General features: G+C 48.5%; 1 protein-coding gene across 6 annotated transcripts in view; it reads left to right on the forward strand.

The window, feature by feature from the left end:
- The window catches only part of RAI1 (retinoic acid induced 1), a 153,261-nt gene that overhangs the window by 60,237 nt on the left and 78,956 nt on the right, over positions 1-14,068 (forward strand). Inside the window, exon 1 of one of the 6 annotated variants that reach the window (XM_075010731.1) lies at positions 9,213-9,224. The exons of the other annotated variants lie outside the window; for them this stretch is intronic. The gene's annotated coding sequence lies outside the window, so the exon portion shown is untranslated. Of the gene's footprint in view, positions 1-9,212; positions 9,225-14,068 lie in introns of those variants that run through there. 6 annotated transcript variants of the gene reach the window in all.

Raw genomic sequence — 14,068 nt, forward strand, 5'->3', positions numbered from 1 at the left:
ATGTGCCGTGCTCCGGCGGGTGTTTAGTGAGACAGTTGCCAGTTTAGCGGTAGCCTGAGGATATCGTTCGGGCTACGTGAGACGCTCAGGGCCAGGTTCGGATCTCAGTTATAGTGGTATAAAAACAAGGTGTAGTCGTAGAGGTCAGGTGATGAGACTGGAGGGTGAAATTGACGTGTGTCTTTCATTGACGCACACACCCTCCCTGAGGCAGAGCTGTAGAGATGACTGCAAGAGCTGGGACCCAAGGAGCAGCCAAGCTTCTGTTGGCTGCCTAGGATCAGATCTTCAGCTTTTCCCCAGGCGACCGGTACAAAATAGACTTAAAGTTCTCCCAGGCGGCCAGCTGAGGGCTGGCCTTGCATTCAGTAATTCACCAGCTGCACAGAACTGGGAAGGTCAAACTTCAGCAGCTCCCACCAACAGCCTCTCACACCAGAGATGTCAGGAGCATGACAGGGAAACAGGAGTGAAGCTGGAGTTGTGCTGCTATCCTGGGGCTATTACAGCCTCAGGCAAACCGTAGCAGCCCTGAGACTGCTCTAAAGTTGTGTCAACGGCCAAATTAGCCCAGGATCTTTTTTGAGAAGTGAGGAGGCAAAAAGATGATGGACAGCCACCTATGCCTCTGAGCTCAGTCACAGCCGGTTTGGGTGAGGGACTGGAAGCCATAATGTAGGACTCAGTTCACTGTTCCTTTTCTCACTGTGCTCTTTCTCCCACATAATATCTGTCACTTTTTTCAGGAGTTATCCCTAGGGGCTTGAGAGGGGCCCTGGAAGAACCATTGATGCAGGTTGAACCTCTCTTATCCAGCTCCCTGGGGACCTGACCGGGGCCAAACGAGAGAATTTATCAGACCACAAAAGGCCAATATTGTCTAGCAGCATTACCAGCTCTTCTACTGCTTTCTGGGCTCTTAAAAGACATTTGGGGTAAATTACAGCTAAATAACAGCACAGAACACTGAGAGCCAGGGCTGGTGGCTGGAAACAAACTTTAATGGACTGTGGGAAACTTGGTCACATCCATGATACGCGGACATTTGGCTAACTAAAATCATTGTGGGTGACAGATTAGAGTGTGCCGGACTAGAGAAGTTCAACCTCTACCACTCCTGCCCCATGCAGGCTCTCCTTTGCTGAGGGACGTCTGTTTGTTTGGAATGATATAAGGGGATCTTCTGTGAATATCTCTGTCTCCACCAAGACGTTTTGTTCCCCTTTCTCTCTCTCCCTCCGCCCACTCCCCTAGGCTCCCTGCGTCCCTCACTGACTTGTTTTTTGGCAGCCAACGTGGCCAAGAAAGACTATGCAGTGGGATTCCCTAAGATGCCTGGTAGTTCTTCACCAGCCAGACTGATGCTAAGTCTCCATAGCATTTACGTCCCCTTTTGGGTGAAAACGGGGCCAGGCCTGCGAAGCGAACTGGCATCTCCTGAACAGGAAGGCAGAAGGCAATTAATAGGCTGGTCTGGTTTTTCGTGGCAGAGGGGCTTGCTGGATAAGGCTCCAGGTGTGCTGATTCTAAGGCCCTGCTGTGCGTTTGTTCTTCTCTGTCCGCTAGAGATCTTTTGTGGCTCCCATTAAGACGTAGCTGTAAAAATCAGGAGAGCAGCCGGCTCTTGCTCTGTGGTATTTATAATTTGCCAGGCTGCAGACTTATGTAACACAGGGGAAGTGGGAAAGGCTGGTGTTTAAACGCCAGGATGATAGAGGCCTTAGAAATGCCATTGACAGGCAGGTGCAGACTGAAGTTAACCTGGACTTCAGCTCACTGAAAGAAATGCATGTTAACATTGACAATGAAGCATCAGGAACTACAGATTCCCAATCGAGGGGTCCTGTCCTTCCATTGCAAGGTTTCCCAATCAGGGGTCCCTCTAATTTTTTTCCACCCATGGGCAGAATAAATATTGTTCTATGCACCGGGACACATGCCGATGTGCACCACCAATAGAAACACACGCTGCCAGCTGTGGGCACTCTGCTAATCAGCTGGGTGGCACCCGAACCACTCTTGGGCAGCCAGCTTACAGGGAACACGGCTTGTGAGGATCCCCCGAAGCACCTGAGATACAAGAGCCTGTCCGTCGACGGCTCTTCATCTTTTTTTTTAGACTAAGGCCAAACTTGAGTCGATGGCTAAGCTCCTCTTATGAGCGTTTGGCCCCAGCGTCTCTTGTGGCTGGCGCAGGGAGAACGCGTGCCTGCTGTTCCTAGCCTGGCTGCTGACTCTCTGGTGGCCTGGTTTGGTTGTGCTGTATCTCAGTTTCTCTAGCTGTCCAGCAGGCATTGTGGCACGTAGCTTTGTTTGGTCTACAGTAGGCAAGTAAGTCGACTGCAGATACGCAGTTCTAGCTGTGGCAGTTGTGTAGGTAGAATCGACTTATCTGAGAACCTCCCATTGACCTCCCTTACTCCTCGCGATATCGACGCCAACCCCAGATAATTCGATTTCGCATGTCTCTACCAAGCGCATGAACTCGAATGCTGGAAGATTGACCCTGATCTGGCTGATCTTCGGCGTAAGGTAGACATCCCATGAATGAGGCCTGAGACAGGCAAAACATGTTTGTCAAGCCCTCTGAGAGTTTTTGGAGGAAAGCGCCACGGCAGGGCGGCCTTTTTTTGGGTGAGAAGAATCCTTTCTTCACTTTGTCCCCTCTCCGCTCCCTTCGCGGCTTGGGAGCGTCCAAAAGGCACAAGCAGGCTGAGGCCGAGAGGAGGAAGCTTCTCGTGCTTTAAGTGCATCTCCCAGATTGAAACAGCAGGGCTGGAGAGGGGATTTTTTGAGATAGCCAAGCTCTTGTCACTGGACCACGACATGTGCTACTCACCCTGTCCCTCTCAGTAGCGGTCGCTAAAAGCCACAGGCTGTGGAAATCTTGACATTCTGTCAGTCCCAGCAGGAGTCTCTGAAGGCTCGCACTCTGCGGCACAGAAGCAAACAAGTGAGAAGTGTGGGAAGGAAAGAGAGAGCCTTTGCAGCAGGCAGTCGATAATTGCAGTCCACCAGTGCCTGTGAAGTTCCTGCCTCGCTCTTTCACTGAGAGAGAGAGACCTTGTCCTATGCCCCAGACTCGTGGCGCAGGAGGAGGATGCAGGATAAGGAGCAATTGCAAAGGATGTGAGTCTGGACCCTAGCAGTGTGTGCTCCCTGCCTACACTTGAGCTTCCTGCTGCATCACTGAAGGCTTGATGTAGGCGAACTGTTCAGCTCCTTGCTCTTGGGGAACAGCCAGGCTGCAAGGAAGGTGTCAACAGCCTTTGCATCACAGCAAGGGGGGCAAAAACCTTTCTTCTTTCTGCCCCTTGTATCTCCCCACCCAACTCCCTGGAAAGGGTCCTCGCCAGTGTTTAAAAGGACACTCTAACTCCCTCTTATGTGTCTCAGCCTTAGCAAAAGTCAAGGCAAAAGATCAAGGAGTTTTTCCTTTCCTACAGCGTTCAAGACTGGAGATACACTGTTAAAAAGGGGAGAACCTGAGCCGCCGGGCAAACTCAAGAGATCCTTTCATTTTTGTCCCCAAGGAGAGCAACCCATAAAATGATCCACCCGCTAATTAAAATTACTGTCTTGATTGAGACGTTTTTATTTTGCCTCTCACTTGCCTACAAGAAAGTAGACGTCTGTCCGTCTGTTTAATCTAATCACAAGCATAAAAGAAATAAAAAAGGAGAGCGCCGTATTAAAATACTGCTGAAAGATACTATCGTTTAGTTAGCAGCATTTGGTTATAGATAATAAGATTATACGTCGTTATATTTAAAGAATGAGTCAAGTCCCTCTGTTGAGGTGAGTGGAGATACATTGGAGGTTCCTTTGGCCCGGTATGTCATGTTTGGCATGCAGGCAATATGCTGCAGCGCTGCTTTATTTGTAACAAGAGTTATTCCGATCTGTTTGTCGTGGCTGCATTATACCCGAGCGGGAGGGCAAAACGAAAATCCCAAGTGGGTATGTCACTTGGGCTAACGCAATACAAACATGCATAAATCCCTCATGCCCTGAATGATTTACACCACCCTGCCCATGGAGAATATTGGAACGGGGTTGGTATCAGAGAGGGAGCTGTGTTAGTCTGTAGCTTCGAGAACAACAAGAAGTCTTGTGGCACCTTAGAGACTAGCAGATATGTTGGAGCATCAGCTTTCGTGGGCAAAGACCCGCTTTGTCAGGTGCAAGATCACTGGGGACTTGCTCCTTCTCAGGACTGCAGGGGGCTGCCGTATAAATAAGGACCAAATTCTGTCCTGTTTAAATGGCCTAAACTCTGGTTTGTCCCAGGTTGTATGTTCACGGAAAACCACTCTGCTCTGGGTGCTAATGTCTCCCCATTAGACTCTGACAAAGGCTCACATCCCCCGTCTGATCTGACCTGTTTTCTCCTCTTTTGATAAGTGCTGTTGATACTGGGCCATTTCCACCTTGCTGAATAGACCTTGTCAGCTCCGGCCTTCCCTCTTACCGGGACCCCACTCTTTAAATACTCCTCTGAAACCACCCCCCCACTCATGCGTCTGGCGAAGCCGGTCTTTGCCCACGAAAGCTGATGCTCCAAAGTATCTTAGTCTCTCAGGCGCCACAGGACTTCTCGTTGTTCTCGGCACGGGGTTGGTTTATGCAGGACTGGTGAACAGGTGTGCGCGTGTGCGTATGTGAAAAATGCGTTGCCTGGGGCAGTGCTCCATAAACGGTGCGTGGCAGCGCTTAATGTGCCTCAGTGTCTGGTCTAGCGGTTAGGGGGCTTGGAGCCAGGACTCTTGGTTCTAGTCCCCTCCCATCCCAGGTGGATGTCTGTCTGAGCAGCAGTGTCTGCTGGTTAGAGCGGAGGGAGATGCTGGGAGCCAGGACTCTGGAGTTCTATCTCCCCCCCCAGGAAGAAGGGTAAGAGTCTAGCCTAGTGGCTAGAGTGGGGCTGGGAGCTAGGTATTCTAGGTTCTAGGGCTGGGGGCAGTGCAATGCAGGGCTGGGGGCAGTGCAATTCAGCACCTGGATTCTATCCCAGTGGTGGGGAGTCTAGTCTCATGGTAAGGGGGCTGGGAGCCAGGACACCTGGGTTTTATTCCTTCCGCCGCGCACCCCCCCCCCCCGCCAGCAGGGGTATGGGAGTCTACTGGTTAGAGTGGAGGGAGGCTGGGAGTCAAGACTTGTGAGTTCTATCACCCCTGGGGAGGGAGATGGGAGGATGGGAGTCTAGCCTAGTGGTTAGTGTGGGGCGGGGCTGGGAACCAGGAATCCTGGGTTCTATTCCCCACCACCAGGTTTGGATTCGTGCAATGCTCCACAACCGATGTGTGCTTCGCGTGCCTCAGAGCCACGTGCCAGGAGTGCCGATGGCCACTCTGCACGCACGCCCCACCTGATTCTGAGCACTGTCACAAGGGACCTGAGCCTAACTCTGCAGCTCTGGTGCAAAAAGAGCTCCCACTGAGATCACTGGGAGGAGCTCAGGACCCAGGGTGCTGCTGTATAAATGAGGACCAAATTCTGTCCTGTGTAACTGGGCTAAACTCTGGTTCATCCCAGGTTTTATGCTCACATAAAACCCAAGATGAAACAGAGTTGGTTTCAGTTTAATTTGGAATATCCTCTTCCGTAAAACCCCTTGAGGTGTTTTTTTTGGGGGGTGGGGATGGCATTTTTTATAATTTTATTTTCTTACGGTCATCCTTTGCCTCTTTCCCTTTAATTCCATCTCCATTGTTAGTCACAGCTTGATGTCGCACCAGGGGATACCTTTTTCTTTGTTGCATTGATGGTAGTGGCTAAAATTGTGCTCTGTTTCTCTGCATTCGTGTAGAACAGTTGTCCCAGCTCCTGGATATTGGGAGAAAATAAATATTGTGCACTCGATTTTCATTTATTTTAAACAATAGCTGCTTTACATCACTCTGGCAGTGTAAAGAGGCCTTATACTGCATGTAAATTACACTAGCAGGGCGGTGCCCTTTGGCCTGAGCTATACAGGGAAATTGACCAGAATACATATAGTGGAATAAGCTATTCCGCAATAACTCCCCGTGGACTTATGCCAGAATAAAAGTCACTTCTAACCAGAACAGAGCATCTGCATGGGGAGCTGATCGGAAACAGCTATGCCCGTCCACGTCCCTGTGTGACATGTCTTTTGTGCCCATGAAAATTTAAAACTACATGCAGTAGTCAGGAACAATTGATTTAAAAACGGGTCTGACTCATGACGGCTAAAATTAATGCATATTCTAATATTCTAACACTCAGGGGTGGCAGCAGTGTTCGCGCTAATGTTTTTCCATCCACGGGCAGAATAAATGTTATGTGCGCCAACGCATGTCGGATGTGCACCACCCCTAGAAACACAGGCTGCTGGCCATGGGTACTCTGCTCATCAGCTGGGCGGCACCTGAATCTCTCCTGGATGGCCGCCCAACTGCTCAGCTTCCAGGGAACATACATGCCAAAAAGTTGCGGAAAATTTTGCGGTGTCCAGAATGCCCAGAGTCCCCATCCCGCCCCCGCCTAACCTCCCCCCGCTTGGAGGGAGTTTGCATGGGGGAGGGGTGCAGGCTCCTGCCAGGGTGGTAAGTGGGGCTGTGGGAGAGACCCGTCTCTGAACCTCAAAGGAGCAGAGCCCCTGGGCCAGGAATATTCCTGGTGCCTGGCCACCAAGGGCCCATATAAGTAGCCACCTCTACTAACACCTTACTCATTGCTGAGACGGGGGAAGGTCATAATCTAATCCTGTAATACTGCATCCCTCCCTGTGCCTGTTGAGATAGGGACCACAGAACACTATATTCCCCAAAGAGCATGACACCTTCACCGTGGCTGTTTCTCTATGAGCTACGGCACTGCATAGTCCTCTAAAACCATGTCCTTCACCATGACTATTGCTAGATGATCTCTGGAACCATATAGCCCTGTAATACCATGGCCTTTCCCCAGGACTGTTGCTATGTGAGCCAGAGAAAAGTATAGACCTCTAATACCATGTCCTTCACCGTGACTATTGCTGTATGAGACACACAACAGCAGAGTCCTCTAATGCCCTGTAATTCAGTGTAACTATTGTGATACGATCCACCGAACAGCCCTCCCCTGTATGGTTTGTCATATTTCGAGACTGTTTGGTGTCATTCTTCTCTCTCTCTTTCTCTGTCATCTGGCTTCTGAGCCAGGACTAATGCCTCTGGGGGGAAAAATGTGAAACAAAGCAAGGAGATGAAGAGAAAATGGGACAGAGCGAAGAGGCGATGCAGGGAGAGGTAAAGACCTGGAGCAGATGAAAGACAGCAGGGAGAAGGAAAGAGAAGGGAAGGAGAAATGAAGGCCTTGCAGAACTGCAGTTCACGAAGGCTGATCCCGCTCAGACATAAGGATGCTGGACTTCGTAAGTGAGGGTGTAAATTAAAGTTCAGAGGTGAACTCTTTAAGGCTTTATTAGGAGTGCTGCAGTGGATCTACTTGAAAAGCACCTGCTGCAGAGCGGGGGAAGAAATTCCCCTGCAGACATTAATAATATGGTCCAATGGAGTCCTGTCCCTCCTAACGCTGGAGAAAGGCTATAATCACTGCTGTTCAGTATGGGTGGTTCTGTACCTCTCCTCTGTGCTGTTATTGTTCTGTTGTAGCAGTGTTGCGAGATCCCCGAGGGAATAGGGACGGCGTTTGTACCAGGTACTGTACAATCACAGGCCCAGTGCCCTGACCCAGAGAGGAGGCATTCAAAGAAGCAAAGCAGATAAGCAAGGAATCCTACAGTAATCACAATCCGTGCCAAAGGGAAGCATTTCAATGGTTTTATTGATGTTTCGTATGAAAATTAAGCTAGTCCTGTAACATGACCGTGGAAGCATCTTCCCCCCACCTTTCTCTTTGACCCTTGAGTGCACCGTCGGTAGCGCAGCAAAGTGATACCCGACAGGATTTTGTGATCGTGCCTGTTTCCTGTAGCATTTGTACAGCTCCTTTCACACCAAAGGGCCGCTTCAGAAACTTTTGATGAGCAAAAGACAGTTACCCCACTGCTTAAATGCATCCGGTGCTTGAGAGGAAACAGACGCTGGTTGAAAGCTCATAACGCAGCTAAACAAAACAGGAAGCGAAGAGCTGTCTAGCCCATTGAAACTGCAGGGGGGGATTTAGGTCAAGGCAGTAATGGCTTGGGCTCTGAATGTACACTCTGGGCTGAATCCTGAAAGATACTGAACGCAATGGTGCACCCACAACTCCAGTTAATTTCAGGAAGGGTCGAGAGCCCTCAGCACCTGGCAGGTGCAACTTTCAGAGGGCACAGGGAAAGGGATCTGATCCTGTTCTCATTTACGTGAGTGGCAAACCCCCACTGTCTTCAGTGAGGCCAAATCAACCCCCGAATGGGTATCCAGCACCCAGCAGGTTTCAGCTCCATTTGCAGCATTTGAGAGGTGAATGCTAAGAGGAGGTTCACAGATTAACAGGGCTCTGCTGCGTTTGCATACATTGCCTGCATTCTAACTAAAATCTCTACCTCAACACCCAGGCAGAGAAAGAGAGGGAGGGATAAGAAGAAGGTGGGGAAAACATTCCTCTGGCTGGTTTTCCGGCCGTGCCACAAACATATTTTTTTAGAAAAAAGCATGCAAAGAAGCAGGAGCCGTCAGGAGTGCAGTCGTTTCAGGAGCTGATTTACTGTGAGGATGCAAAGGGTTCTGTGATGCTCTTCCATATTAACTGGTTAACCCTCCTCCATCAGAAGGCTGGACAGCAAAGCCACACAGAGGCTCTGCTGTAGAAATTTGCTTGTTGAACGTTGCGAAGTGGTTGCGTTGCACTGCACCTTTTTCCCCTTTAACAAACTGCTTTAGTTAATATGTGGGTAGAATGTAGATGTCCCTGTAACCGTATGATAAAGAGACAACGAGACATAAAAGGGTCCCAGGAGGGAACAGGGTTTGCAGGCACAGTCGTTTGGTCTGTGAGGACGTCGCATACCAATGGTCTTACTCTGAAAGAGATGCTCCTTTTTAGATCTCCCTTTATAGAAGCCATAGCAGAAAGTCATAGCGCCCGGCCCCGTGGGAGGCCTTTAACATGCAGCCCTGGACACCAAGAGCCAACAGCTGAAGGCCAGCTGGCAATAGGATTCTGTTGATGCTGGTTTGTTTTTGTTTCACTGGGTTCTCTTTGCAGGGGACCTGATGCAAAGCCATGGGGAGAGATTTCAATTTGCAGGAGGAGCAGGGCTGCACGAGTCCAGGGTAAGAGGCATTTGTGGGTCTTGGAAGGGAAAGTTCACCACTGTTTGCAAGAGGGACTTGAGAGATTGATTAGGAAGCTCATTTCAGGAGCAAGCGTTTGCAGGCAATCTGCAGCTCAGCAGTTGGCATTTAAGATAAGGTTTGCAGGCGTGTTCAGAACAGCACCTAATAGATCAGGGAGAGGAGCTTATGTGCTCATTTTCATGCAGGAACTGGCTAGTTTCTCCTTTCGGTTACACCCAGGTAAATCAGACACGATTCAATGGATTTCAACAGTGTCACTTGCAGATTATTCTGAGCGTAAATGAGAGGAGGATCTGGCCCCATGGCTTTTGGATCCCTTTCCTTTTTCCCCCTCCTCAGCAGCCTATGCCTTCTGTCCCCAAAGGTCTGTAAGAAATGCGGAGATCATAACGTGGAAGGATCAGATGGGCTTGTTTCTCAGAAGGATTGTCCGATTTCTCTATTGATCAGGTTGATTTAGAAGGGGTAAGCGGGTCAGAAGGTCATAAATTATCATTTGACTGGGGTGGTAAAGACTGCTGCACTTAACTGCAGTACTATGGAAAAGAACGTGTCTGTCTGCAGGGACGTGAATGGCCCATACACTGCTGCCGTTCTTCAGTTTAAGCGTCCTACATGGAAAACTGGTGTTAAGGAGTCATATTTAAACTCAGTTAAACAGCATTTTGGTTAAACTAGTTTCTGCATTTTGGCTGGCCAAGCAGACAGGAGAAAGCTTAATTAGCTTTGCATTTAGATGGGGTTTTAAAAGCCACCGTCTTGTAATTTTGAATGCATAGGCTATACATGTAATGCACACAGAATAGTTTGTAAAAGAACTCCAGTGAGTGCGAGCCATGAAATCACATGCTGGGTTCTAGCAGCACAGGAATTCCTAAGAGACTTGTGATCTCTCCTTGCTCTCTCTTCCTAGGGAATGAATAATGGCATGGTTTAGAGCAGCCAGGAGCCCTAAGTATTATCTCTGACTTTTCTGCAGACTTACTGGGGGGTCTTGAGCCAAATGACTTTCCCATTCTCTGCTTCATTTTTCCTGGCTGTAAAATGGGGAGTATCAGCATCGTAGGCTTACGTTGTTGCCAACTTTCATGTTTTTATTGCTATCTCATGCTGTTGCATAGTGTGTTCTTAAATCCCAAGCTCCTGGAGTCAGGTGATTTACAATAGACTCTCTCAGTTTTCATTTAGAAGAAAATCTAACCCAGAAGACTGCAGGAAAAAAGGTGGAAAGCCACCTCAAGAAACCAGAAGACCAGTAATAAAAAGAGCCCAGTGTTTGTTATAGTTTAATAAAACGTCATGAGTTTTGAGCCAATCTTGTGCTTTGGATTTGGGTCTGACTCATGATTTTTAAAGGCTTGCGTTTGGCAATTCTGGGATTCTCATGCAGCAATATGACTATTTGCAAATCATGTTGAGATTCTCAGCTGTAGAAGCGCAAAGCGTAATTATTCACTCAGGTAACAGCTGCTGTACTATAGGATGTCACTGGCAAATTTCCGTGAGGTTGCCACACACTAACATATCTATATCTGTCTGTCTGTCGTGTGTCTAGAGCAGCCCTCCTCACAGTATGTGGGCCGAGTCAGTTCATGTTAATTGCTTTTTCCGTGCTGGGTCATGTACCATGGAGACTGGTGAGAGTTTTGACTTCAGTGGGATGAGAATCAGGGCCAGCGCGACTCTCTGTGTGATTAAAAATAGCGGTCATCCTACAGGGCTGCTTTTTAGTCTTCTTCTGTAGGCACATTGTACAGCTTCGGGGACAAGGTGTGTGTATAATTTTTCCTTTGGTGCCAGTAGTTCTTGTGGGGTAGGGACGTGTATAGTTTGAAGAAGGAGGTGGGGAAAAAGCATGCATCCTGTGACATACGAAAGCTGTTTTGAGTGTTTCTCCGCCAACCCTGGCAATTATTTTCCATGGGAGAGAGCTCTTTGGGTTTTGTTATGGATTCAGAGATTCCAAAACCAGACAAGACATCCAGTCCGACGTACTGCATAACACAGGCCACAGGACTTCCCCAAAATAATTCTTAGAGCAGATCCAGTCTTGATTTCAGAGTTGCCAGTGATGGAGAAGCTCCCATGAGCCCTTGGTAAGTTGTTCCAATAGTTAATTGCTCCCACTGTGAAACTTTGCATCTTGTTTCCAGGCTGAACTGGCCTAGCTTCACCTTCCAGCTATTGGCTCAGGTGGGCTGGCCTTTTTCTGTTAGACAGAAGAGCCTGTTAGCAAATATTTGTTCCCCAGGTAGATACTTGGCATCTTTGGATTAGAAGGGACCACAAGAGTCATCTGTTCTAACCCCCTGCCAAGAGGCAGGATTTGTTGTGTCTAAAGCATCCAAGACAGATGGCTACCCAGCCGCCTTTTGAAAAGCTCCAGTGAAGGTGCTTCCACAATCTTCCTACACAGTCTGTTGCATTGGCCTGCTGGTCTTACAGTTTGAAGGTTTTCCCTGAGATTGCATGTGAACCCATCACCTCTTGTCCTGCCATCTGTGACAAGAGGAAAACTTCTCTCCATCTTTGCTGTGGCAGCCTTTCAGTTCTCAGAAGTCTGCTGTCACGTTTCCTGCATTAATCTCTTCTTTTCCAGACTAAATATACCCACTTCCTTCCGCCTTTGCTCCTATGGCTGGCATTCCGTCCCTTTAAGCATCTTTGTCACTCACCTCTGGGTCCTTTCCTGTTGCTCTACCTCCTTACTACAGGTTGGTAACCAAGAGTGGACACAATATTGCAACTGAGCTCTTATTGGCACCAAAGAGAGAAGTGCTACCCCCTCCCGCGATGTGCATGCGAGGGCTCTGCTCTGTTCATGCAACCCACCATTTTTTGCAACAACGTCAAATTGCTGACTCATGTTAACGTTGTGATCTACCTCAACTCCCAGATCCTTCTCAGCCATGCTGCTGCCAAGTCAATTATTAGCCCCCAGGCTATTTTTGTGTGTTGGGTTTTTCTTCCTTAAGAGTAGCACCTTAACATTTGTCTTTGCTGAATTTCATTGTGTTGTTTATAGCCCAGTTCTCTCATGTATCAGGGTCCCGCTGAAGCTTAGTTCTGTCCTCCAAAGTGTTGACAACCCACCAGCCCCCAACTTTGTGTCATTTGCAAGTCTGAGATGTCTGTTCTCTATTCAGGTCAGTAATAAAAATGTACCTGTCTTATAGAGCTGAAAGGGACCTTCAGAGGTCATTGAGTCCAGTCTCCTGCCTTCTCAGTAGGACCTATCACCATCCCTGGCAGATGAAAAAAGAAGCCTGTTTGCCCTAGATGGCCCCCTCAAGTATTGACTTCATAACCGTGGGTTTAGCAGGCCAATGCTCCAACCACTGAGCTATCCCTCCTCCTGAGGTCAGGCCCTCAACAGATTTCTGTGGAATTCCGTAGGAGACCTTACTGCAATGTGACATCTTTGTTACTCCTTGTTCAAGTGCTTGCACGTGTCCGTTCCCATATTGGTGTGTGCGCATCCTGAGCATGGTTGCAGGAATTTTTCCTCCTTGTGGTATGCGATGGGTCAGCTCCAGAGTCCTCTGTTGTACATACTCACGGAGCCAGTATAAAGGGCTGTTCCAGTCTTAGAGTATGTCTTCACTATACAGAAGATTGACTCAGTCAGGACTGGTCTTTAGGGTTTGTTTTCACGTGCTTAGTGGGGATGCATGAAATTGAACCATCTGGGGTCGGCAGTTGACCCTCAATATTGTGAGGAGTAAGAGAAGTGGATGGGAAATTTTCTCCCATCGATCTCCTTCTGTGAGGATGGCCAGGTAAGTCAATTGTAGATAAACTGATTCTAGCTATGCAATTTCCGTAGCTAGAATTGCATATCTGCAATCAACTTTAATATCTAGTGTAGATCTGGCCTCCTCCTCCTTCAATTACTACTTACCACTCGTGATATTTGCTGGAATCCCTCATTGCTCTGGCAGTCCTCTTCCTCGTCAATTTTTTTGTCAAAGAATTATCACGGTGTACCCACAAGTTTTCCCCACTGGGACCGAAACCTTGTCCTGGCAAAGCTTATGAGGTCCTGGCTGAGCCACTAACATCATGTCTGCCCTCCTGGAAAATGGCCCTCCTGGTAGCCATCACTTCAGCTCACCCCTGTATAAGGTGTTCTTCAAGGAGAAAGTTTGGTTATCACCCCACCCTTTATTCCACCCAAAGGTGGTCTCACAATTCTATTTTAGCCAAAGGTGGTCTCTGTTGCAGCCACGTGGTCTTCCTGCCATTATTCTACCCTAAATTGCATGCAAATAGAGAAGAGCGCTGCCTCCGTTTGTTGAACGTTAGATGGGCCTTGGCTTTCTGCTGATAAAGACCCAGACTGTTCTTCAGATCCACGCAACTGTTCTTAATGATAGCAGAAAGAATGAAAGGTCTCCCCACCTCTGCACAGAATATCTCATTGTGGCTTGCTTCTTGTATCCGAACACGTTACAAACTCACGGTCGTTTTGCCCCCAGCTAATCTAACAACTCCCTCCATCAGGTCTCAGGTTTCCTCCACTACTTTTCCAGCATAAGTCCCGATTCAGGACATCTGCAGAGCAGCAACCTGGTCGTCGATTTGTACATTCACAACTCGCTATGCCATAATACAACAGAGTAGAGATGATGCCAGCTTCAGCCACACAGCCTTGCCATCATCCTGTCCTTGAGCTGTTGTCCTGGTGTTGGTGAGCTACCTCCGTCGGAGTGGACCTGTGCAAGCACTCAAAGAAGAAAAACGGTTCCTAACCCTACCATAACTGTGGTTCTTTGAGAGATGTTGTATGTGACATGTCCATTCTAGAGCCCAGTTTTCAT

The sequence above is a fragment of the Carettochelys insculpta genome, chromosome 16 (genome assembly GCF_033958435.1).
Source record: "Carettochelys insculpta isolate YL-2023 chromosome 16, ASM3395843v1, whole genome shotgun sequence".
Classification (NCBI taxonomy): domain Eukaryota; kingdom Metazoa; phylum Chordata; order Testudines; family Carettochelyidae; genus Carettochelys; species Carettochelys insculpta.